This window comes from Arvicanthis niloticus, chromosome 1, assembly GCF_011762505.2.
Source record: "Arvicanthis niloticus isolate mArvNil1 chromosome 1, mArvNil1.pat.X, whole genome shotgun sequence".
NCBI lineage: Eukaryota > Metazoa > Chordata > Mammalia > Rodentia > Muridae > Arvicanthis > Arvicanthis niloticus.
Genome location: NC_047658.1, coordinates 51,754,128 through 51,776,367, shown reverse-complemented (window position 1 = coordinate 51,776,367; position 22,240 = coordinate 51,754,128). Strand labels below are relative to the sequence as shown.

The 22,240-nt window shown below is 44.6% G+C and overlaps 1 long non-coding RNA gene across 1 annotated transcript; it reads right to left on the bottom strand.

Moving 5' to 3' along the window:
* Positions 1-2,525: 2,525 nt before the first annotated feature.
* On the bottom strand, positions 2,526-14,624 carry LOC143443367 (uncharacterized). The gene is made up of 3 exons (XR_013112310.1): positions 14,536-14,624; positions 3,279-3,380; positions 2,526-3,184 (listed from the first exon to the last, which is right to left on the bottom strand). It is a non-coding gene; the product is annotated as an uncharacterized LOC143443367 (long non-coding RNA).
* Positions 14,625-22,240: the final 7,616 nt, after the last annotated feature.

Sequence of the window (22,240 nt, the reverse complement as noted above, 5' to 3'; positions counted from 1 at the left end):
AGTTAGTTAGTTATTGTTTTTCCAGACAGGGTTTCTCTGTGTAGCCCTGGCTGTCCTGGAACTCACACTATAGACCAGGCTGGCCTCGAACTCAGAAATCCACCTGCCTCTGCCTCTCAAGTGCTGGGATTAAAGGCGTGCGCCACCACCGCCTGGCTGAGCAGGCACTTTAATGGTAAAATAAGATATACTGTGTTTATAGCTAAGGTAGCAAGTGCACTTAGGCAAATAGCTTTGGAAGTCTTCCCACCCTCTCTGTTATCAACGGCTTCCCAGCAATGCAGCCGGGAAGTCTATCAGCCTATCGTAAGGACGCTGCAAGCACAGCTAAATTAGAGCTCTTGTCAAAGGTCATCACGGCCCTGGAGGCTATGCAAAAAAAAAAAAAAAATTAGTGCTTTCAATTTCTCCGAGCACCCTGTGAGTGCTCGCTGCTTGGGGGGGGGGTGGGGGGGTGGGGAGAAGACCAGGAATCCTGGCTCCTTCCAGGCCTGTGGACTCCAGCTGGCTCTTGTGTGGTACCCTTGGTTCCTTCATTAACCCACAGCTCTGGAGAGAATGTACACTACTCCCCCACTTCTTTGTTCCCCATTGTTGTTTCTCTTGCTTCTTTTCTAACCTTTGGGTTTATTGGGTGAGGAGGGAAATATTTCACTTTGTGGGAAAAGGCCCCATTAAAAGGGGCTTGGTCTTTACCATTATTGATCCACTGTGCCAGCATGCTGTCAATACCCACCTTCCCACTACATGACCTCAGGTGTGGGGAGGCTGGAGTTAATAACGTTTCAGTTCACCACACGCAATCACCACAGGCTTGACTGCAAACACTCCCTGATTGATGTAGCTGTGGTCATCTGTCACTCTCTTTCCTCTTCCCTTCCCTCACAGACTACCAGTCCAAGGGGGTTAATATGCTGTCTTAGTTAGGGCTACTATTGCTATGAAGAAACACCAGAACAAAAAACAAGTTGGGGAGGAAAAGGTTTATTAACCTGTCCTTCCACATCTTAGTCCATCACTGAAGGAAGTCAGTTCTTGTCAGAACTGAAACAGGGCAAAAACTGGGACGTAGATGCAGAGGCCATGGAGGGCTGATGCTCACTGACTTGCTCCCTATGGCTTTTTTAGCTAATGGAACCCAGAACCACCAACCCAGGGATGGCACCACCCACAATGAACTGGGTCCTCCCCAGTTAGTCACTAATTAAGGAAATGCCCAGCCTGGACTGTGGAAGGGCAGACCTTTAATCCCAGCACTTGGGAGGAAGAAGCAGGTGGATTTCTATGAATTCGAGGTCAGCCTGGGCTATAGAGCTAGTTAAAGGATGGCCAAGCCTACAAAAAGAAACCCTGTCTCTCGTCTCAAAAAAAAAAAAAAAAAAAAAGGAAAAAAGAAAAGAATGCCCTATAGGCTAGCCTAACAACCTGACCTTATGGAGGCATCTTCTCAGTTGAGGATCCGTCCTCTTTGATGACTCTAACTTGTTGTCAACTTGACAAAAAAGTAGCCAGAATACATGCATGCTTGCCTTTCTTAGTCTCTCTCTTTCTCTCTTTCCACCCCCTCTCCCAGACAGGATTTTATTGTATAGCTCAGGATTTTATTGTATAGCTCTGGCTGGTCTCCAATTCCCCATGTAGACCAGATGCACACCTCCACACCAGGCCATGCTTTTTTTTATGTGTTCCTATAAAACATATATTGTAGAATTATACATATCATTGCTCTTTTTACTATATGTGTATGTACTGAGGACCTTGGGCATATTGGGCAAGCCTCTACCACTGAGCTATAACACCAACCCTTCTCTTAACTATTTTATTTTGAAATAATTACAGACTCCAAGGAGGCTGCAAAAACAGAACATATTTACCTTAAAAATGTATTGACAACTTTTTCCTATGATGACATTATATGAAGTATAGCAGAATCAGACTGGGGGCATGGTGGCACATACCTTTAATTCCAGCACTCTGAGGGCAGAGGCAGGGGGAGTCTCTGTGAGTTCAAGGCTAGCCTGGTCTACAAAGTGAGTCAAGAACAGCCAAGGCTTGTTACACAGAGAAACTCTATCTTGAAAAACAACAACAACAAAAAGAAAACCATATCTCAGAGTCAAGAAAAAGACATTGCAGCCAGGTAGTGGTGGCACATGTCTTTAATCCCAGCACTAGGAGGCAGAGACAGGTGGATTTCTGAGTTCAAGGCCAGTCTGGTCTACAGAGTGAGTTCCAGGACAGCCAGAGCTACACAGAGAAACCCTGTCTGGAAAACAAAACAAAACAAACAAACAAGCAAAGAAAAACATTGGTTCAGTTCAGTGAGACTCTAGATCAATTCAGTGAGACTCTAGATCCTACTGTCAAGTGTTCACCTGTTTTAATGCACTTGTGTGTGTGTGTGTGTGTGTGTGTGTGTGTCTGTGTCTGTGTATCCCTGTGTACACATATACACTCATACACATAAAATAAAAATAACTTCTTTTAATGGAAAGAGAAACAAGAAACACAAAGCGTAGGCAGTTTCATTTTGAAAAAAAGGGTGAGCCATAGCCCAAACTGCCCTCCGTTTTACATCCCTGACAACTGTGCCTCAACCCACTGTCAGGAATAGGACCTAACAATCTGATGTGATTGGCTAATCAGCTCAAAGGAGAAGGGTGTGACAGAGCTCAGGAATGTCTAGGAGTTGGGCATAGCATAGAAAGATGGGGAGGGTTAGGTATTATTGACCCTTGACAGATTATCTATCTTTGGTAGAAAATCCCCATTTCTCATACTTTTGAAATAATCTCCTGAGGTACATATGTTTCTGATCTCTCCCTCCCTCCCTCTCTCTCCCCTGTCCCCTTCTCTGCTTGCTCATTCTCTCTGAGTCATGTGTAACACAGGCTACCCTCAAACTTGCTATGTATATAAGGATAGCCTTAAATTGTTTTTTTATGTGCCTTGTGCATGTGTGTCCATATGACAGTGTCAGGTCTTAGAGGTTCAGACGGTTATGAGTTACCATGTGGGTGCTAGGAATTGAACCTGGGTCCTCTGAAGAGGAGTCGGTGCTCTTAACCTCTGAGCCATTTCTCTCCAGCCCTGTCTTTGAATTCTTGATCCTTGGAATCTTGGTGGATTCTGTGGTGGCTCCTTCCCCACCACACGGAGCTACTTGAGTTTTCTCTTTGTAGTGCTGGGGATGAGAACACAGGACATGAACCATGTAAGGCAAATGCCCACCACTGGGCTACCACTCTCCCCTGTCTCCTGTTCAGTTACTCATTTACTTCTCTTGTTGGGTGCACAGACAGAGGATGACTTGGGAGGGTTGGTCTCTACTTCCAGCATGCAGATTTGGGATGAGCCATTGAAAGAAGCAGTTCTCAACTCTAAAGAATAAAAAAACAATGATTTACCCTAGAGCACAGATGAACTGCCATGGATGTACATTACCATGGAGCTACCGGAGAATATACATTAAGGTCTCCCCAGATATGATGTTCCAACATGGAAGCAGTTTCCTGAAATTTTATAGTTTTAGAGAACAAAGTCAAGAATCAAGAAAGCTTAAAATACATTGGTGGATACATCAGAGAGACAATTAAATCAAGATGGGGTGTGGGGTGGATCTTATTTGATGACAATATTAGCTTTGGGTTGGGAGAAGCTGGTAGTCTGTTAATAGATTTCCAAAGGTCTTTACCTATCAGTTACAGGTAGTTAGTCATGAAAAGAGGTGGGTGCTGAATGGCTGTTCTGAGGGCTCAGGGCTTGCTAATAGCAGTTGAGATAAGGTAAATTAGCCTCTGGACTGCAACATTCCAACCTGTCCACAGGACTGCAGTTCTAATTACTCATTCTCTGGAGAGACAGCGCTCTAGTCTCAATCACAGATGGCGCTCTGCAGCAAGCACCTTTATCCTCCAAGCCATCCTGTCAGCCTGATCTGTTAAGTCAGGGTCTTCTTGTTTGTTCGTTTGTTTGCTTGTCTATTTTGTTTTTCTTTTCTTTTTTAAATATTTATTTATTTTTATTTATATGAGTACACTGCAGCTGTCTTTACACACACACCAGAAGAGTACATCAGACCCCATTACAGCTGGTTGTGAGCCACCATGTGGTTGCTGGGAATTGAACTCAGGATCTCTGGAATAGCAGTCAGTGCTCTTAACCGCTGAGCTATCTCTTCAGCCCCCTATTTTGTTTTTTTAAGACAGGGTTTCTCTAAGCAGCCTTGGCTGTCCTGGAACCCACTCTGTACAACAAGCTGGCCTTGAACTCACTGAGATTTGCCTGCTTCTGCCTTCTGAGTGTTGGGATTAAAGTCGGTCATCCACCATTATCTGGCTCAAGACAGGGTCTTCTTACGGGGCTCAGTATGGCCTAGAACTCAGACTGGTCTCAAACTCAGTGATCTTCCTGTCTCAGCTTCATGAGTGTTGGCGTCACCCATGTGAAATACCACACCCAGGCATCTGGACAGGTTTATAAATAAGTGAGCTTTTTCCTTTGGCTATTTGTCTGGTTAGTTATCACGCTCTTCCCCACGGCTGTTCTGTTCCTTGTCCCCACCAGGAAAGGATCAGAGAGATCCAGTTCCTGGACCACCGGGAACATCCTTGGTAGGATTGTTACTTTAATTTTACCCCACTGATGTCTCATTGTGATCTTCATTTGCATTTCCCCATAGCCCTTGCTGTTAAACATCTTTTCATTTGTACATCCACAATCTGTCTCTTTTCGTTTTTATTTTTTTATTGGTTGATAACATCAGTTCATGACTTTGGCTCCTTCCCTAATTGGATTATGTGTTTTGTCTTTAATTTACATAATTGGCTTTTTGTCATACTCCAGTTTCATTTTTCAGTTTGTTGGGGAGCGTTGTTTGTTGTTGTTGGGACAGAGTCTTCTTGTGTAGCTCAGGCTGGCATACATGAGAGCACCAAGCCTGTCTCTTAGTTTTGTGTTCTCCAGGGTGAACACACTGCTCTCTGTTCATCTTCTTTGCGGCTTGCGGCTGCTGAGTTTGCACCATTGTGTGTCCACATCTCCCCTCCCTCCTGCCCTCCCCCCCCCCCAAACTGAGGAGGCAGTACACGAATCCTGAAAGTAACTCTACAGAGTAGGTCTTCCTGCCTCTCTGACTTTTGGTTCCCCATGGCAATCTGTGTTTTTGAGACTATTTGTGGGAGTTAAATTGATAGCCCACCTCTCCCCAAGCTGGGGACCTACATGCTATGCCAATATCTGCACTGTCCAGTTAGTTTTTCCAAAACTAAACATGATCAGTCTTAAATGGTATTTTATTTATTTATTTTTTAATTTTTTTTTAGGTTTTTCCAGACAGGGTTTCTCTGTGTAGCCCTGGCTGTCCTGGAACTCACTCTGTAGACCAGGCTAGCCTCGAACTCAGAAATCCACCTGCCTCTGCCTCCCAAGTGCTGGGATTAAAGGTGTGTGCCACCACTCCCAGCAGGGGGTATACTTTTTGATGAGTAATGATGAAGTAAGCACAACCCCACTGGACACAGGAAACAATTCCGTCACCACCAGAAACCCTCCCTGAAATTTTGCAGCCATTTGCCTTTCTTAGCCCACAAGCTCTGATCTAAGAGCTGCCCCTAAGTCTGCCTGTTTTAAGATCTCCTCTGAGTGGAGTCTTGATAGTGTTGTACTCCTTTGGATCTGGGTCCTTGCTAATATATGTAGATTCTTGTTTTGTTTTGTTTGTTTCTTGACACAGGCTTTCTTTGTGTAGCCTTGGTTGTCCTGGAACTTTGAAGACCAGGTTGGCCTTGAACTCACAGTTGGCCTGCCTCTGCCTCGAGTGCTGGGACTAAAGGCGTGCGCCACTGCTGATCAGCATATGTGGTACTTTAAAGAGTCTGTTTCTTTCTCCCTTTTTCCTTTGCTTGCTAAAAGCACCTGCTGCTACACACGAAGCTGCCCCGTGGCCATGCCTTCCCTGTCTTGATGGACTCACATCCTCTGAGAAAGTGAGCCACAATAAATCCTTCCTCCTAGTTGCTTCTGTCAGGTATGCTGCCACAGCAGTGAGAAAGGTAAATGAATACAGTACTCTCTTGTTTCACAAGGGCTTGAAGGGATTAAGAATGTGTGTTTTACCCTGAAGATGGAGACTAAGACCACATAGGCAAACTGTATGACCCAAGAAAAGTCAGTAGTCACCAGTGCCTCCTTGCGGCAATTCACACATAGTTAGACATGTTCTGGCTCTAGGTGGCCTGGTCAAGGCTGGCACTGTGATAGCTCTTAACTCTGAGGGATCCTCTGGTCCTCTTGAGAGCTAGGTGGGTCCCCTCTGCCATTCCCCAGCTCACCCACAATTCACTCCAGCTTCATCTGACACTCTAGCTAGTAAACTCATCATGAGATAGGGTTTTTTTTTTTTTTTTTTTTTTTTTTGAGACAGGGTTTCTCTGTGTAGTCCTGGCTGTCTTGGAACTCACTCTGTAGACCAGGCTGGCCTCGAACTCAGAAATCCGCCTGCCTCTGCCTCCCAAGTGCATGAGACAGGGTCTTAGCTTCTGCAAATTGATGTCACTATCAGGAGTGATGGCTTGTCTCAGGGCCTGTAGCTTACTGCTGGACCTGCTGGCCTTGCCACAGCAGCCTATGAGGTACGTACATCCCAGTCCTCTCTTTAGGTACACACATCAGAGACTCAGTCCTGAAGGGCAGTGATCTACAAGGTTGATTTCAGTTCAACAGAAGGCTGACTCATTCTGTCCAGAGAAACCAGGAAATTTTGTCAGGACAGGAACTATCAGTGACCCTGACACCATTGCCAAGTTAAGGCCTTCCCAAGGCCAGGACCACTTCTTTTTAGTGGTCTGTTATTGAGTAACATACTGTCACACAGTAAATATGCTTTGCACATGGAAAAAAACCTAATCCAACAAAATCAAGGATCAACAGTAATAGAAAGTTTTCTCAGTGTTCATGGGGTGAGGCCCTGATAAGATTCTTGCATCTCACAGAAGTTTAATAGATAGATAGATAGATAGATAGATAGTCACCAAGGATAGTGGCTCATGCTTATCACCCCAGCATTTGAGAGGCAGAGACAGTAGGATTGTCATGAGTTTGAGACCAATCTGAGTGACATAATTAATTCCCCGGGCCACAGAATGAGATAATGTCTCAAAAACAATGTCAAAACCCCAAATCAGGCCAGGTATGGTGGCACATGCCTGTAATGTCAGCAGTAGGGACTGCCCCAAGGGAGGAACTGGTGGCTACTTAATCTTCTTTGGTCACACCTTCAGTCTGTGTCTGTGTGGTTTAATTCTCTCTCTTCAGTGTAAGACATATATACTCATGAGCCCAACAAGCCCTATTGAGACAAGGAAGGATACTGTGTTCATCATCCCTTCCATTGCTGTAGCAGCATCCCCAACAGAAGCAAAGAGAGGCAGGAAGGATTGGTTTTGGCTCATTGTCTAAGGGGATACGGATTCATTGTGTCAGGGATGCTGTGGTATCTGGAACAGCTTGGAGTATGACTGACAAAATAATAATAGTAATATGGCCTTCCAAGTCAGAGGCTCTTCGTGGCCAGTTTTACAGTACTGGGCATAGGTTCTACTTCTATGAAGTGAGTCTTCAATTTATAAAAAAAAAATAAAAATAAAAAAATTTTAAAAAGCAGTTGCTTGCCCTGAAACATTTGTGCCACTATTGTATAAATGGGTATATTTTGTCAGATTGGTCATTATTGTAGTTTGCTGGGATCACAGTTGGGTGAACTTCCATTGGTGACTTCTTCCCCCCAGAAACCTTCATATCACCTTCTGGTACTATGAAAGCTAGCCGTTGAGGAGGAAGCTTCCAGGTTATTACCAACTTGATCTTTCCATGTCTTATGACCAAAGTGTGTGGTATCTGCACAGTAGGCTGTTGCCATCAAGTTCTGGTGGGCAAGCAAGAGCAGTGTTCATGGCCTGTACTGTTTTAGGAGCCAGGCTAAACCCTCAAAGGCCCATCCACAGTAGCCCATGTCTATAGTTAGGAACCGTTAGGTGCCATGTCCCAAAGGTTTCATAGCCTCCTACTGCAGCAGCCGTTGGGCTCAGATGTCACAAATATGTAAGCTTGAGCCAAGACCTCCAGTTATGAGGAATCACACTGTTTGTTGTGGTGTTATTAGCAGATAGTAGAAACTTCCTGGACTATAACATAGGACTCTGTGTCAAAAAACAACAAAAAAACAAAAAACATAATAAACACAAGAAGTCCATGTCTGTCCAGAGGTGGCAAAGACATTCCTTATCATTTTATAGCACACCAATGCACATCATGTTTTTCTGGACATATCTCCATCTCGATTCTGCTTGAGCCTTACTTTTCCAAGTGGTATTCAACTTTATCTTTTTCCAAGGAGTGAACAGGTAGTATATTCCAATGATTCTCAAACTTGGATAGTTATCAGAAGGATGGTTTAAGCAACATTTCCTGGCCACATTAGTCATTTCCTTTCCTCACTGTACTCAATTGAGATTCACTCTCCTACAACCCTGGCTGCCTCAGTTCTCGAACCTCTCTTCCCTCCCAACTCCCCCACTCCCAACCCCATGGCCCCGTCATCCCTGCTTGGCAAATACTGAGCGAATCCCCAGCCTCTGCCAGGCCTTCCACAGACCAGGCTGCTGTCTTATTCACGTCTCTGGACACTTCTTTCTCACTTTCTGGGCACATCACCTGTTTTCTTTCTTTTTCATTTTTTCTTTCTTCTTTCCTTCCTTCCTTTTTTCTTTTTGTTTTTTATTACTATTTTATAATACACAAGTGTACAAGTGTCTGACTTGCACATGTGTGTGCACCATGTGCATACCTGGTGCCCGTGGAAGTCAGGGAAGAGTGCTGAATCCCCTGGAAACAGAGTCACCGATAGTTGTAAACTGCCATGTGGATGCTGGGAATGGAACCTGAGTCCCCTAAGAGCAGCCAGCGCTCTTAACCACTGAGCTATCTTGCCAGCTCTTTTCAGCCTTCTCCCCTTGCCCCAGCATTCCATGATCCTCACACCCCTTTACCTCTCTGTGTGACATCTCTGTAGAATGTGCTTGCTGACTTGGTCAGAGGCACAAAGGAAAAGAATTGGACCTGTTCCCAAGCAACTGAGACAAAACCATAAAAGAAAAACACCAGGTAAATGTTCCAAGACATGGGATTCAGGAGGAGAAGCCATAGGCTACTGAACAGATTACACAGTCCTTCTGAGAAGGTAAATACATTATTTTCATCCATATTGAGGCAGGCCCGGAGGATGATGTCACTATTACAGAACTGTAAGTCAGCTATTTTAATACGTTGACTTGATCAGTCATTAAACAAAACAAATCAAATGGCCGGGTGGTAGTGGTGCATGCCTTTAATCCCAGCACTTGGGAGGCAGAGGCAGGCGGATTTCTGAGTTCGAGGCCAGCCTGGTCTTCAGAGTGAGTTCCAGGACAGCCAAGGCTACACAGAGAAACCCTGTCTCGAAAAACAAAACAAAACAAAACAAAACAAAACACACACACAAAAAAAACCAAATCAAGTGGAGCCAACCAACCATTTAGGCTGGACATGGTGGCGCATGCCTTCACTCCCAGCACTACAGAGGCAGAGGAGGCAGAGGAGGCAGAGGAGGCAGAGGAGGCAGAGGAGGCAGAGGAGGCAGAGGAGGCAGAGGAGGCAGAGGAGGCAGAGGAGACAGAGGAGACAGAGGAGGAAGAGGCGGAGGAGGCGGAGGAGGCGGAGGAGGAAGAGGCAGAGGAGGCAGAGGAGGCAGAGGAGACAGAGGAGGAAGAGGCAAAGGAGGCAGAGGAGGAAGAGGCAGAGAAGGCAGAGGAGGCAGAGAAGGAAGAGGCAGAGGAGGCAGAGGAGCCAGAGGCAGAAGCAGGTAGATCTCAGTTTGAGACCATCCTGGGCTACATAGTGAGTTCCATCTCAGCCAGATCTGCATAGTGAGGCCCTTTCTTAAAACATAAACAAATAGCTGGGTGGTAGTAGCAGTAAGCCTTTAATCCAGGAGGCAGAGGCAGGCGGATCTCTGTGAGCTGGAGGCCACCCTGAGCTATGAGTCAAATTCCACTTAGCCTAGGCTACATAGTGAGACCCTGTCTCTACAAGAACAGAAAAGAGCAGAATGCTAAGCTCGTGCAGCCTGCCTCCAGGAACACTAGTGAGCAGAGGCAGGGACCAAAGCGTAGGTTGTGCGTTATCTAAGAGTCAGCAGACAAAAAGACAGCAAATTAATACCTGAAAAACAAACCAACTAACCAGCAGCAAAGAATCCCCACCCTGCCCACCCTGTTTTCCATTTCATGTCCAGCCAGCAGGCTTTAAGGGGTTGGGGAGGGAACAAAGAAAATTAGTCACTTCAGAGCTGACTCTTCTCTGTGCTTAGGTGAGCCTCTCTTCTTAGTGTCTCTTGTGAGTGCCCTTGGTTCTCTGGGTGCCTAGACTCAGGCCCCTTTCCCTCTTCTTTCTGAAATATCAACCTGTTTTATTTTTACTTGAGACATGTGCATGCTTAACTGGACAGTCTTTTGAAATGAAGCCATGGTCAGTCCAGCACTTTTGAGTCTAGTTGCTATCTGGCAGTACCAACTTCCAGGAATACCTGGGCTGGGTGGGAGTTGGCTCAGAGCAAGCAAGGCATTGACTGTGTGTAACTGTTGAGCTATTGATCACCATAAATACTGATTCCTTTCTGCACTATGGAGTATAACTGTGCCCTTATAAAATAGGACATAGAAGACCCTCCAATGGTTTTTTACTATACCCTGGCAAAACCAATACAACAGATGGGTATACTGGCTCAGTTCTTTAATCCCAGCACTCAGAAGGCAGAGGCAGGTGGATCTCTGAGTTCAAGGCCAGCCTGGGCTACATAGGAAGTTCCAGCATAGTCTAGGCTACATAATGAGACCCTGTCTCAAAACAACAAAAATAAATAAATAAATAAATAAATAAATAAATAAATAAAACATTAGCTAAAAGAAACCCTTTCTTTTATGAAATGGTTTCTCTCGGGTACTAGTTGCAACAACAAAAAGCTGCCCAACACACTCCTCGTTGGGAGAGACTGATTTGTGTCATAGAAAAAAAAAGAGTAAGCTGGATAACAAACACATCCAAATGGATGTTGTCACAGACTGCCATCTCTTCTGGCTATCTATTCTCTCTCCTAAACTGCCTCCTCCCTTCTCTCCACCTATAGACCAGGATATGAGTATCCAGTCTCCACTGGGTGGTTGAATACTTGGGTTTTGTTTTATTATACAATACAATGTTTCCATGTATGGAATAATTATGTCTTTTCCTCTGTCTAATGCCAGGTTTCTTCTGCTCTCCTTCACTCCTGCCTTCCTTCCTTGCTTTCTTCTTTGCCTGTTCGTTTTTCAAGACAGGATTTCTCTCTATAGCCCCGTGTCTCCTAAAACTCACTCTGAAGGCCAGGCTGGCCTCCAATTCATAGAGATCTACCTGCCTCTGCCTCCTGAGTGCTAAATTAAAAGTGTACACTACTACCATCCAGCCTGCTTCTGCTTCTTGAATGCTGAGAATATAGTGTGCAGTTAACACACACACACACACACACACACACACACACACACACTAAAAAGTCAAGTGTGAAATGTGGACACTGTAGGCTTGGGGTGAGTTTGAAGGCTGAATTTGAACTGACTTCAGGTCTAGCCTCTGCACAGAGCTCTGTCTCCCTGCAGCAAAGCTGTAACTCCTACTATAGGGCACCCCAGGAAAGCACACCGCCACCCTCAACTATTTATTTATTGTTAAATTGCTATTTATTTCTCTTTTTACAACAGAATGTAGCCAAAAGGCCAAAAAGCAATTACAGCATTTAAAAATGATTTTGGTCTTTCAGAGTCAAGGTCTTGTGATGCCCTGAGGCTGGCCTCAAACTCATGGTGGTCCTGTCTCAACCTCCCAAGTGCTGTAAGGAAGGGTGTACACTACCACACAGAGCTCTCCCCAGACATCTCATCAGCCAGGAAGCCTCCGTGGGCAGCACACTCAGACCCCCAGGTACATCATGCTGCCTTCTGCTGAGGGCTTCTCCTTTCAGCACATCACCCAGGAAGGAAATGTTCCTCACATTTTACAGTCTGTCTCTCCTGCACTCTCTCCTCAGCTCTCTCTGGCTTGGTCCCCACTGGCTTCCAAAGCTTGAGGCCCTTCTCCTTCCTGTGTGTAGCTCAGAATGCTATAAAACTTCAGTCACTTAACCCTTATGACCTGCTCTGAAATCAGAACCCTTGGGCATCGCAAGCATGCTCCCCCTGAGTTGTGCCCACCCTGCACTTCTTTGAATCTGTAGGTCATGTGATTTAATTTAAAGCTCAGTCAAGGAACCTACAAGGGTGAAGGGGAGCCACCTTTGCTCCCCTGCATGCTATCATTGTGTTTGTGGTTATTCTACCCCAGTTCACTCACCCATACCATGAACACTCCAGAAAGGCACCAGCCTTATCTATCTGGGTTTGCTCAACACTGGCCCTCAACAGCCTGGAATATAGGAGGTGCCCAGTAAATATTTGTAAGATGCAATTCAGGACACTGTGGCAAAAGGTGAATGGTTTCCAGGTCAAGTGGGTAACACACCAAGATCCATGCCTGACTCAAGTCAAAACATAACAACAACACATCCAAACGGTATAGGGTGAAGGAGTAACACTGTGTGTCATTCCTTCAGTCAAAGGAACAGTTCCTATTCTTATGGGTAGCAGACTCTCTTGTCTTCTCCCTGCTTCCCATTTCCAGATCTCAGTGGAGTCTCTGGCTGGTTAATTGATGGGCCTCTGGATTCTCCTTGCAGTCACTCTGCTCCATCTGAGCCCCCTAACTGCCCTTCTAGAGCCTCCTGATCGAGGAAGGGGATCTCATAAAAGCACCCAGGAGTCCCCTGTGTTGAATGTTGCTGCCTTCAAAGTCAGCTAACCAAAAAGGCCAAAGGAACTATGCAGCTCTCAGAAACAGATTTCTCTCCCTTCCTCACCCGCCTCTCATTCTTGCTCTGGGTTTCACTGGAAAGGGTTAAATCGTTTACAGAAAGCTGGAAGCTCTCCACACTTGAGGGCTCCTGAGATGCCCCATAAAGGTCAGATGTTTCCAGACTCTCAACAGACAGGCTGTGTCTGTTTAAATAGAAAGACGAAGAGTTCCCGGCACCCAGCCAACCCTCGTGGGCAGCTCTTGCCTGGTTCTACAGGCACTAGGCCAGATGCCAGGACAAGAGCAACCCACCAACTCTCATCCTCCTGACAGCCAAGGGCAGGCTGCAGTTTTCTGAGTCTCAGCCCAGAGTTCTGAAGCCTAGGCAAAGCTAGCACCCTATAAACAGGGCATACACACAGCACTCTGGGCCTGGGAATCCTGGGGGTGGCAATTTCTTGAAGACCCTGAATATTTTCAGCTGGAAGGGACTGTACTCTGATGGTGTCATTTTAAAGATGGGGCTCAGAATGGGGCAGCTTTGCAGGCTGTAGGAAAATCTGGACCCAGAATAAGAAAGCCTGGCTCCCATCCAGCCTCTGGAACAAGGGACTGTGGGATTCTGGGTGTAATGGGCCCTTTCTACTGGTGTGTGTGACTGTAGTCAGAGGACAACTTGCAGGAATCTGTTCTCCCCTTACACCAGGTTTATGTGGGAACCGAACTCAGATCCTGTGGCAAGCAACTTTACGTGCTGAGCCATCTGTCCACCTCAGCTTTAGAGGATTAAACAAACTATTATTTATCTAGTTATATTAAATATGAAAGCATGTAAATCTGCTGAAAGCATTGAAGAGAAATGAAAAAAGCGGTATGTAAAAGCATTTGTATGTTCTGATTCGTTGTTTTAAAAAGTATATAAGTTTGTTGAGGTTGGGTCTGTTGCTATGTGCTGGAATGCTAAATTCTATACCCAAAGGTCTAGGTCTATGAGTGACTGCTCATGCTTACAAGCTTTTGTTGTACAAACCTTATTCCTTGATTTAAAACTATTGGTTAAATAAAATTGGCTATAGCCAATTACTGGAAGGATTAGAGGTAGGTGGGCTTGGAGTGACCTGGTTGGAGGAGGAGAGACCAGGGGGAGAAAGAGGAAGAAGAGGGAGAGAGGAGGAAGCCGCCATGAGGGAAAGATGGACAAAGAGCACATGGCCAGGAGAAACAAGTATCTGCGTACACGGCTGGGGAGGTAGCCAGGCTGGCAGTTAGAAGAATAGATTAGGGGTTACCCCCAGTAATTGTCAAAGTCAAATAAAATAACCATACTTTAAGTCTCATTTATTTGTAAGCTAGTCGGGGATAAGCTTAAATTGGTTGTACTACAAAACTATAAACATTGAAAATAATAAAAGGTAGGCTCTGGGGGTGTAGCTCAGAAACAGAACACATGCTTCCCTGGGTTTGATTCCATATACACATGCTCTATATATGCTCTCTATATATTCCATATACACATGCTCTATATATGCAAAGGAAGCAAAGCAAAACAAAACACTAAAGGCAGCGTGTTGATCTCACCTGTGATCTCAGCTTCTCAGAGGTAAGGGTAGGAGGGTCAGGCAGGGTTCAAGGGGTTCAAGGTTTTCAGTTAATGAGACCCTGTCCCAAAGAGAACAAGCAAACAAGTCTTAAAGGACACGAATATTACCAGTTCCTAATTCTGTGAGCCCTGAAGATAGATTCTTTTTCCCCCTGTGTACTCACCACAGTTCATGAGTAACAAAAGATCAAGTTTATACCTACTCGTCTTTTGTCTTCAGTTGCTTTTCTTTTTCAGTTTTTGGTTTTTGTTTTGAGACAGTGTTTCACTATATAAACCAGGCTGGCCTAGAACACACAGAGATATAACTACCTCTGCCCCCTAAGTAACAGGATTCAGGTATTATTATTTTCTATCAAAGCTTAAGAGAATCTGCTCTCAGAGGGAAGAGGACTGGAGAGACTGGGAACCCTAGTGACTTTGGGCAAGGCGATGAAAAGGCTAAAGTTATGTTTTAAGTTTATAATACTGTTCTTTTTTCTTTCTTTCTTTCTTTCTTTCTTTCTTTTTCTTTTTTTTCTTTTTTTTTTATTTTTTTTTTTTGGTTTTTCGAGACAGGGTTTCTCTGTGTAGTCCTGGCTGTCCTGGAACTCACTCTGTAGACGAGGCTGGCCTTGAACTCAGAAATCCGCCTGCCTCTTCCTCCCAAGTGCTGGGATTAAAGGCGTGCGACACCACTGCCCAGCTATATTACTGTTCTTAAGAGATCTATAAAACAAAAAATTTCCAAAGCCCTCCCCCCCCAAAAAAAAAAGCCAAAAAAAGAGAGAAACAAACAAACAAACAAAATCCCTCTAACTTGTAAGGCCCCCTTGCCCAAGGACAGATGACTTCCTGGAATGTTGGGGACTGTTGTTTGTGTAAGATAATAAGCCATGTGTTTTCCCTTCTGTAAACAAGCTTGGTTGCCCAAACTACACAGGATGTGCTTGATCACATATAAGCAGGAGGTATGCAGGCAGGAAGTATGTCAGAATGTATGCTTGCCCCTGTTTAGACAAAGGTGGGTAGTATATAGTGTTATGGGTTTTGTCTTTATAAGCCCCTGACTAATAGAATTCGCCTAGATACTCTGGAAATCCCAGGTATGGACTTGAACAGTGTCCATTGTCTTGGCTAGTACTTAATAAAGCTTGCTTTAGTTTTGGTTCAAAAACTGTGGTAGCAGTGGGTGGTCTTATTCTCACCTGGTAGGAATAACAGCAAGTAGAGCAGAAAGGAATTGTGCCAACATTTTTTTTTTTAGAATTATCTATTTATTTTATGTATATGAGTACACTGTAACTATCTTCAGGTGCACCAAAAAAGGGCATCAGATCCCATTACAGATGGTTGTGAGCCACCATGTGGTTGCTGGGAATTGAACCAGGACCTCTGAAAGAGCAGTCAGTGCTCTTAACTGCTGAGCCATCTCTCCAGCCCCTGAACCAACATTTTTTTTTTTTAAGTGAGAAAGAGGGAGCCAGGTGGTGGTGGCGTACACCTTTAATTCCAGCACTTGGAAGGCAGAGGCAGGCAGATCTCTGTGAGTTCAAGACCAGCTTAGTCTACAAAATGAGTTCCAGGATAGCAAGGACTACACAGAGAAACCCTACCTCAAAACCAAACCAAAAAAACAAACAAACAAAAAAACCCCAAACAACCAAAACCAAATACATATATCTGTATGAGTGTTTTACCTGTACCTCTGTGTGTGTGTTGTGCATGTGCCTGCTGAGTTAGGAAGAGAGCATCACTACCCTGGAACTGGAGTTTCAGATAGTTCTAAGAACCTAACCTGTATCCTCCTCCAGAGCAGCCAGTGCTCTTAACCATTGAGACATCTGCTGTACAAACACCACTCCTTTCTCAACTCCTCTCAGACCCCTTGTACTTGGTTCCCCTCATGTCCTTTGACATTTTCTCTTTTTTAACTCCCTGAACTCACTTAGTGCATGAATGTAAGAGGACCATTCTCTGATGCTAGTGTGCTGTGTATGTATACAACATATGTTACCTTCCTAGATAACTGGGAGAGATTAACTAAAACTCTTCAGTGAAAGCAGTCATGAGTGGGAAATAATTAAACACTTTTCTGGAACAAAAGCCACTCTCCAACAGACTTGATTGCCTGTTTGATATTACTGTTATGACTTCAGTAAGCTTTTGTAAAGGCCTCGGCTACTTTACCACATCTAATCCCCGTGTGTACACAGGAAGCACGTACTGGGTGCCCTTCACTCAAGGGTTCTCATTCCCAAACTCCTACAGAATCTTATATATACTAGAATTTGTCCTCTGTGTACATATCTATAATAAACTGTAATTTATTCATTAGAGTCAGTAAAGAAGTTAATAACACGATTGACTCCCCCATACACACCCACAGACTTGCTGTGTAGTCCAGGCTGGCTTCACCAACTCCTCTGCTTCAGTCTGCTAACTGCTGGGATTACAGGCTTTTATTTAAAGCTTAGAAATTGTGGGGTTTCTGATTTTTCATAGAATACTTCTGAACCACAGTTGATCATGGGTAATGCAAACTAGAAATGGATGCAGGGGCTGGAGGATGGCTCCTTGGCTGAGAGCACTTGCTATTCTTGCTATTCTTCCTAGAGTTTAGTTTCCAGGGCCCATGTCAAGTGGTTCAAAAACTCCCTTCATTGTTTATTGCTGTTGTTTGTTTGTTTTTGAGATAAGGTCTCACTATATGGACTTGACTGGCCTAGAGCTTGCTGTGTAGACCAGTCAGTCCATCTCAAATTTACAAAGACACAACTGCCTCTTGTGGGTTAAAGGCATGTACCATAATGCCCAGTGTACAACCATCTTTTATCCAGTTCCAAGGGATTAAATGTTTCTAGCCCCTAAAGGTACCTGCACTCACATGCATATACTCACACACAGACACACATATCTACACAAAATTAAAAATAATAAAAATTAATCTTTGAAATAAGAGGAAAAGCAGGGCAGTGGTGGCGCATGCCTTTAATCCCAGCACTTGGGAGGCAGAGGCAGGTGGATTTCTGAGTTCAAGGCCAGCCTGGTCTACAGAGTGAGTTCCAGGACAGCCGGGGCTACACAGAGAATCCCTGTCTTGAAAAACAAAAACAAAAAAAAAGAGGAAAAAGAAAATATTAAATAATAACAAAAAGAAAGTTTGGTTAGTGATGGGACTGCTATACAGCTAAGAAAATTGAATCTTGGAAAGATGAAGGAACTCATTTAAGGGGACACTGTGTAAATAAAATATTGGGGGTTCAAATCTATGCTGGACTATAAAACTTATACTGTATATTAAAGTCATGATAAACTTCTATGTACAGTAATGTGAACAAAACCTCCTGGAAGTGTGTAGCAGTCGCCTAACTCCCTCAGGGAGGTATGTGCATGCATGTGTGTCACAGAATAACTCTCAGGAGTTGGTTCTCTATTTCCATTCCGTGGCTCCTAGGGACTGAGCTTGGGTCATTAGACTTAGCAGCACTCACCATTTCCTGATGAGCCATCTTGCTCACCCCAACTGAGAAATTTAGAAATGTTAGTACAGCATAACCTAGCCTATCTCCACTGACGCAAGTGGGTGCTGGGGAAGTTTTGTATTTTATGCTAAACTATGACACACTTATCATTAAATTTTCTTATTTATCTGTTTGTGTGTTATCAATCTTTTATCTGCATGCCTGTCTTTGCAGCACATGTGTGCCCTGGTAACAGAGGCCAGAAGAGAGCACTGGATCACCTTGGCTGAAGTCACATATGGTTGTGAGTTTCTGTGTGAGGAGAGGGAATTCAGCCTAGGTCCTCTGGAAGAGCAGCTGGACCTCTCAGCTGCTGAGCCATCATCTTTCTAGCCCCTTATCTTTTGATACTGAGAAAAATTTCTTCTTATAACTTTTCAAACTAAAAATAATCACATCTGATATCTCACTCATCAGGAATGTTGAGGCAGAGGATCCCTGTGAGTGGAGGCCAGTTTAGGCCACATAGTACATTCCAAGATAAATGTGGCCAGAGAGTGAGACACCGTCAAAATAAGCTAGCCAGTTAAGGAATGAGCAACAAGAAGAATAGTCAGGAAGCCCATCCTTACAGTGAATAGCTAGAACTCTAGTACTTGAGAGGTGGAGGTAAGAAGATGGAAACTTTGGGTCATTCTCAGCTGTATTACTGGTTTTAAGACAGGACAACCTATCTCAAAAAAAAAACTCACACAAACAAACAAACAAAACAAACAAACAAACAACAACAAAAACTGGGCAGTGGTGGTGCACACCTTTAATCCTAGCACTTGGAAGGCTGAGGAAGGCAGATCTCTGAGTTGGAAGCTAGGCTGCTTTACAGAGGGAGTTCCAGGACAGCCAGGGGCTATAAGAGAAACCCTGTCTCAAAAGACACAACAGGAATGTAGGGTGAGGAGTAATAAGAGACATCCATATGTAACTGACCCCCCATCTATGGTCAGAGTTTCCGACATCATAGACTGGCCTTGAACTCCCTACATAGCCAAGAACTCTTCTGACACTCCGGCCTCCACCTTTTAAATGTTAGAATTGCAGCAATGTGGCACCATGCCTATTTTATCTGGTGCCTGGACTTGCCAGACAAGCAGTCTACCAACTATGCTACATCCTCAGCCTCCTCTTACTCTTAAAAGTGATAATTTTCTATGTCCCTTTACATACTTTCTATAGAAATTCTTTTCCTTTTCCCCCCAGTGTTGAGGATCAAACTGATAGCCTTTCTAGGCAAATGTCTATCATGGAGTTGAACCCTTCATGCTTGTAATTACACGCAACAGTATTCCCTTTAAACATACTACAATGGTTTTTCTTCGCTATTTTGAGATGGGGTCTAACTATGTGGCCTTGGCCTGGCTAGAATTTGCTATGTAGATCAGGCTAGGCTCAAACTCAAAGCAGTCTGCCAGCCCCTACCTATTGATCTTAGGGATTAAAGGCATGTATGTGCCCCATATACATATTCTATATGGGTATTCTAGTGGACCTTGGCTTGAAGAAGGAATTCAGGCAACGCATGTTCCAAGCTACAGGTGTACTATTGCAACACTCACAGGAAGGGACATTCAGGCACTTATTTTCCCCTCTTTTGGTTCATAAATGACATTTCCGGTCCAACATCAGCATTTAAGAGGTTGGTTAAAGTCTCCTGTAGATGGATGAATAAGCCCAGCATGCCCAGCCCTGCCCAGTCACAGCTGAGGTGGCCTGTGGGTGGGTCAGTTGTGCTTTCCGATCAGGCCGGTGGTGCAGCAGCTGGGAGAGCAGGGTGGGAGGCACGGACACACCTCCTGGGCTGACTGGTCGTGACTCAGAAGCTCAGGAGATAAGTTAACGGCCTGGAAACTCCACAGCTCTGAGTGCCTTCTGACTCATCACAATTATCCATAACAGCTCATTTCACTTCTCGGTTTGTTTTCTTCCACAGCTGGCACATCCTCCTTGGAAAGGGCTTGGGGCATTACTCAGTCAGATTTTTTTTTAATTTATTATATTTAATTAATTTAGTGCGTGCTTGAGTACATGTACGAATGAGTGCGTTTGTGTGTGTGTGTGTGTGTGTGTGTAGGTCAGAGGACAACCGTGTCAGGTCTCTCTTTCTACCTTAAAGTCCTGGGGGTCAAACTCAGCTTGTCAGTGAGCTTACCCATAGACCCATCTAACCAGCCCAATCATCTGATTCATAAGAAAACAGAAAGCTGTAGAAAGAGACCTCATTTCTCCAAAGATGTCTTGCTTTTCCTTACCTAACAGCTTGACTCTCCGACATAGAAGGGTCATGAATGGCCAGGGATCCCGCCTTCATCCAGCCTACAGCAAGCTGACTGACATCAGTCACTCCTGTATGAGACTCTCCTCCAACTCCTTTGTTTAATCAGTTTAGTCAGTGGCTCTGTTCGACTCCTTTTCAAACGTGAAATGCCTTTCAGCAGTGTCTTCTGACTATAAAGGAAGAGCCTTCTCATTCTAAAGTCAGGTTTAGGGACTGGGGTTGTGGTTCAGTGGTAGAGTACTTGCCCAGCGTAGATGAGGCTGGGTTCAAAGCCAGCATTCCAAAAATAAACAAAGAAGTAAAAGAAAACAAACTCCAGAAATTATCAAGAAGTATAAAGAGATGTCCTGGGGCTGGGGACAGGGCTCAGAAGTTAAGAGCACTTGCTGTTCTTTTTGAGGATCTGAGTTCAGTTCCCAGGACCCACATGGTAGCTCATAAACCTCCTGTAATTCCAGTTCCAGGGGATCTGGAGTCCTTTCCTGGACTCTGGGGGCGCCTATGCCCATGACATAAATTCACATCAATACAAACATATATGTGAATAAAAATAATAAAAATAAATCTAAGGAAGAGAGGCAGGAGGGTGGCGACAAACTCGATGGTACATAGCTATAATTGCAGCACTTGGGAGGCTGAGGCAAAGGGGTTTAAAGTCCAAGGCCAGCCTATGCTATAAAGTGAAATGCTGTCTCGAAAAGATTGAATAAATAATTAAAAGAGTCAGGAATGGTGACTCACGCCTATAATCGCAGCACCCAGACTCTGGCAGGATTGCCAAGGATCCAGGGTAGCAAAGGATTCAGAGTGAAACTCTGTCTCAAAAGACGGAAGCATCCACAAGAGCATTTCCAGAGATGCTAGCATTGGCATTTTGGAGCGCGTCCTTACAGACTCTCTACACATGCCCTCGTATGGTACACACAGATTTACAAAGTTATTACTGTGTGTGGTTTCTGATTTCCTTTGGAGGGACTGCCCTACGGTCCATTATGTGGGTTCAACTGGAGCCTCTTGTCTCCTCCCTTTCTGCTGCAAGGTGTAGCAGAAGTCAATAGCAAGGACTTAATTAGCCTTTAACAAGCTTAATAAAGGTATCTAAAGATGGTGTTATGCTTTTAACAATTTAGCCATGAAGAGTTCCATCCTCCATGCAGCTGAATGAATTCACATGCAGATAAGCATGATGGGAAAGAACATCCTGCTTGGAGTCAGACTGGCGGAGTTTCTAGACCCGCTTCTGTCATTTTCCTGTGTGGGCAAGTCCCTGCACCTCTCCCAACCTCATGTAGAGCTAAATAGATGTCAAAACTGGGTGTGAAAAGAAAAATGAGATTCCCGGTAGACGGTGATTAACATAGAGACCCACAACTGATCACTGGGCAAAGAACAAGACACTGGACTGTGGAGTGCTCAGCCCTAAATGGGACATCTGCATTACAGCCCTACCACTAAGGAGCATTGCAGAAGAGGAGGGAGAAAGATGTAAGACATGGTGGACATCTGTAGCAAAAACAGTATTTGCTAAGCATATCAGGACTGTTGTATTCATGAACTCACAGTGGTCGTGACTATACACCTAAGACTTGTGTGAGATCAAGTCAGCCAAAGGTTCAATAAGAAAAGATGAGGGTACATGAAGCCCCAGCCCTGGTTGAGCAGCTATAGGCAGTTGATGGCTGCTCCAGAGGAGAGTCGGTGTTCTTTGGTGTGACCCTAAAGAGACCACTCAAACGGCACAGTGGTGGGCATACCTTGAATCCCAGTACTCAGGAAGCAGAGGCAGGTGGGTCTCTCTGAGTTCGAGGCCAACCTGCTCTATAGAGCACATTCTATCTAGGATAGCCAGGGCCACACAGAAAAGCCCTGTCTGTCTCAAAACAAAACACAGGATTGGAGAGATGGCAC